Consider the following 4,460-nt stretch of genomic DNA (forward strand, 5'->3'; position numbering starts at 1 on the left):
AGTTTTATTCATTGCCTGTTTAACACGACCTTTTACAGCCACCTGTCAAAATGGACACCGTGACCCCTACCATAAGGGAGTCTGAGCTGGTTCATTCTTCCATTTTGTCCTTTTCCGGATTTTTCTCTTGAGTTCTGTGTCTCAGACATGAGCAAAAACAGCTGATGCATGATATATTTACTCCCACGTAGTGGTGAGCTGAAGCCAGTTCCCACCAGTTCACAGGAACAGATTATTAAATTTAGATACCCTTTGAGAACCAGTTGTTACAGGACAACCGGTTCTAAAACAGCTTTTAAATGTAACTAAAGCTCGGGCAGCTATCCACCTGGCCCCCGGCCCCAGCTCACTGCCCTCTCCTCCCCTGAACGCTCTGCCCTCCTTCTCCTCCCCCTCCCCTGCTTCCGGCGAATCAGATGTTTGCGAGAAGCCTGAAACAAGCAGCAGGCAAGTACACTGGGGGGCAGGAGTAAGGAGGGGTCCAGAGAGGCATGGCGCAGTCCAGTCCAGCTCAGGCTGAGCGTCTCCCTCCGGCCAGGCCCCTGGCCTGGCCCTGGCTGAGCGTCCATGCTCAGTCCTGGCCAAGCACCCCCGGCTCTGGCCTCAGTGGCATCAGCCCGGCTCAGGTGCCCACAGCACCGGTGCCGGTTCCGGCTGAGTGGCTCTGAGCCGGCTCGGCTCGGGCCCCGCAGCACTGGTGCCGGTCACGGCCGAACAGCTCTGGCTTGGCTCGGACCCTGGGCCAATGGTGACGGTCTCAGCCAAGTGGCTCTGGCCCAGCCCGGGCCCCGATTCCCCAGCCAAGCTCAGGCCCCACCGTGCTGGTCCCGGTCCCATCCGAGCAGCTCCTGCCCTGATCTCGCGGCACCGGTACTGGTCCAGGTCCCGGCTGAGATGCTCTGTCTGGCTTGGCTCGGGCCCCTGCAGCGCCCGTTCCGTTCACGGCCAAGTGGACCCTGCTGAAGCCGAATGGCTCCAAGCAGCACTGTAAGGGGGCAGGGAGCAGGGACGGGGTGTTGAAGGAGGGCAGGGGAGTTCGGTGAGTTGTTGGGGAGTGAATAGGGGTCGGGGAGGTCAAAGGGCAGGGAACAGGGCAATTGAAAGGGGGCAAGGGTTCGGGGGGCAGTCAGGACATAGCAAGGGTTGGACAGGGTGGTGGGGGGCAGGAAGAGAGAGAAGGTGTGGTTGGATGGGGCAGGGGTCCCGGGTGGTGATCAAGAATGAGAGGAGGAGTTGGATGGGGTGGCAGGGGACAGTCGGGGGAGACGGTAGGGGGGTGGACAGGCAGGGGTCCCGGGAGGTATCAAGAACATGGAGTGTTGGATAAGGTATGACCCCTGGGGGGGCACGACCCCCTCGTGGGGTGAGGAGGAAGGAACCTGTTGTTAATTTTTTGACAGCTCATCGCTGCTCCCAAAAGGCTACCAATGTCAGTTCTCAAAGACCTCTAGAAAGGCATCGTCGAGCTGTTGAGAGATTTTCACAAAAGAAACAGCGTAAGTACACCACTGCTTGTTTTTAGATTTACACAACCTCCCGGTTCCTAATTTCATTGCACTCCATCATCAATCGTCACTTCTTAATCATTCATTTACCTGAGCAACATCTTTTTTCTTCACCTTGTCCTCTGCTGACTCCCCTGAGCTGCGTTCGTCTTCCACCTCTGGCGGGCGAACAACGAGAGGCCTTCATGCTCATCAGGTGCCTCATGAGGGTTTGGGTTTCGGGTTCTGGCATATCCACCAACGGCTGAGTCAAAGGGGCCTCGCTGGAACTGTCGCTCATGTAGCGCTTTCTCCACACAAGTCCAAAGGCCCTCGTGGCTCACACAACGTCCGAAGTGCTCACCAGGGTGGTGAAGAGTATCAGAGGGTAGCCGTGTTAGTCTGGATCTGTAAAAGCAGCAAAGAATCCTGTGGCACCTTATAGACTAACAGACGTTTTGGAGCATGAGCTTTCGTGGGTGAATACCCACTTCCTCAGATGCATGGGTATTCACCCACGAAAAGCTCATGCTCCAAAACGTCTGTTAGTCTATAAGGTGCCACAGGATTCTTTGCTGCTTTTACAGGGTGGTGAAGGCATCCATGTTTCCACGATTTCTAAAGCACGTGTTCTTGGTAAAAGATGGCCTCTTCTGCCCCAATTGCTCGGACTTATGGGGTGATACTGCTGCACTCTGATTGGCAGAGGGCGCTGGGACGAGTTCTTAGAGGGGTGACACGACCCTCTTCTGGGCAGGTCACCCCACCCCAGAACACCACTGACTGGTCAAATCTGCTCTCAGGGCGGTGCTGTGTGGCAGAAACCCATCGTGATTGGCAGAGGGCAGTGGAGGAGTTCTTGGAGGGGTCACACGAACCACTTCCGGATGGCTCACCATGCCCAGGAACACCCCTGATTGGACAAATCTCCTCTCAGGGTGGGCCTATGGGGGAGAAACCCCTCCTGATTGGTAGAGGGCAGTTGGAGGAGTTCTTAGAGGGGTCACATGACACACTTTGCTTCCAGCTGTATGTCCTCCTTGACCCCGGAAGTAATATTCCCCATGGGTGGGACTTCCAGTGACAGGTGGTCAGGGCTTACGGTGTCAAGGGGCATTTTTTAAGCGGCCAAGGGGAGGGTTTAGGGTTTGATTGATGGTAAGTCCCTTATACTATTTCCGGTTTCCATATTACTGAATCCCACTCTGCCGGCATGCCCATTAACAGAAGGGGTCAACTAATTCCACCATTTCCCTAGCAACCAGCGGGCCTTGTAAGCATGGGCCAAATTGGCTGAGAACAATGGCTTGTTGTCCTGGGACACAGAGACTGATGATAAGAGACTGTCCTTGGTGTATGACGTTTAACCCCAGATTCCAAGATATGACTCTTTAGGGGCCAACATCGCACCGTTCCCTTGGCTCTCCATGAACAGATTGTCTTTGTAAATGCTGCTGCCTGGTTTGGTCTCTTTTCCCCAGAGTGTTGTCCTCCCTCAACTGCGGGTGGGGTTGGCCCCCCTAAGCATCAGGTCATAGACCCTGTATGAGCCTCTCTCGACAGAGTGGAGATCAGTAGCTCTTGTTTCCTCGTATATAAAGGTCGAAGGTGGAATAGGTGGTCATGACCTGTGTCACCAGCTCTGGAACTGGATGATGAACTGACTCTTTACTTGACAAACACTCTGATTATCCTCGCATGAAGATGGTTGCTTTTCATGCTGTACACAATTGGATTCATTAAAGGAGGAACCAGCAGGTAGATGTAGTCCAAGATAATTTGAAGCAAGGGAGAAAAGCTCTTCCAGAATCTGTGTATGACAGTCAGGCTGAACTCTGGCATGTAGAAGAGCAGGATGGTGCAGAGGTGGGAGACACAGGTGTTCAGGGCCCTAAGGCATTTTGTTGGTCACGTGATGCTCAACACTGCTTTGAGGATCATCGCATAAGAGAGGAAAATGAGCAGCGAGTCCAACCTCACCGTTATGACTGTAAAAAACAAGCCATAGATGTTGTTGACTGTGATGTCCGAACAAACTAGCTTTATGACGTCCTGGTGCCGGCAGTAGGAATGGGAGAGGACATTGGCTCGAAAGAATTAGGACTGTTTCAGGAGAAAGAGGAGTGGAAATATTGCTGCCATTGCCCTTACCACAAACACCAGTCCCATCTTGGCTATTCTCGGCAGGGTTAAGATGGAGGCATATCTCAGCAGGTTACAGATTGCGATGAAGCGGTCAAATGCCATCAACAAGGGCACAGAGGATTCAATGAATTGCAGAGAGTGGATGAAGAACATCTGGGGAAAACAAGCATCAAGGCTGATCTCTCTAGAATTTAAACAAGAATAGGCCCAGTATCCTCAGTTTGGTGGCTATCAATAAGCCAAGGTCTGTGATGGCCAACATGGAAAGGAAAATGTACATGGGCTCATGGACGATTGGACCTGTTTTTATAATGAACAGAATGACTGGATTTTCTAATATCGAAATAGCATACATGAAGCAGAAGAAGACAGAGACCCAGAGATGGATGTCTTCTTGCCCAAGTATCCCAGTGAGAAGGAACACTGCAGGTGTGAATGTGGTGTAATTGACAGCTGACATACCGTACTGGGCAGGTCCGAGAAGTTTTGAACTTTCCTTCTTGAAAGGAAAGAGAAGAGGAAAGTAGATGATATTTAACGAGACATCTTTCTGCTCTGAGTGCAAATCTAGGATTCCCAGAAGCTCAAGGAAGATCAGAAAAAACATAGATTTGGATTTACGCCCCCAATAGGATATGCCAATAGGAAGACAGGCACTGTCAGACTGGATCCGACCCGCAGTCCTTCTAGCTTAGTAACCAATTACACATGCGTCAGGGGAAGATGGAGGAATCCCTGCAATAGGGATCTAGGAGATTAACTGCTCCAAGGGAAAGTTTCCCCCAGGCACCCACTAATTAGACATATTTTGTAGTGTAAATCCAGTCCCTC

General features: G+C 52.0%; 1 pseudogene; it reads right to left on the reverse strand.

The window, feature by feature from the left end:
• Positions 1 to 3,152: 3,152 nt before the first annotated feature.
• On the reverse strand, positions 3,153 to 4,089 carry LOC115643621 (annotated as a pseudogene).
• Positions 4,090 to 4,460: the final 371 nt, after the last annotated feature.

The sequence above is a fragment of the Gopherus evgoodei genome, unplaced genomic scaffold (assembly GCF_007399415.2).
Source record: "Gopherus evgoodei ecotype Sinaloan lineage unplaced genomic scaffold, rGopEvg1_v1.p scaffold_65_arrow_ctg1, whole genome shotgun sequence".
In the NCBI taxonomy this organism is placed as follows: domain Eukaryota; kingdom Metazoa; phylum Chordata; order Testudines; family Testudinidae; genus Gopherus; species Gopherus evgoodei.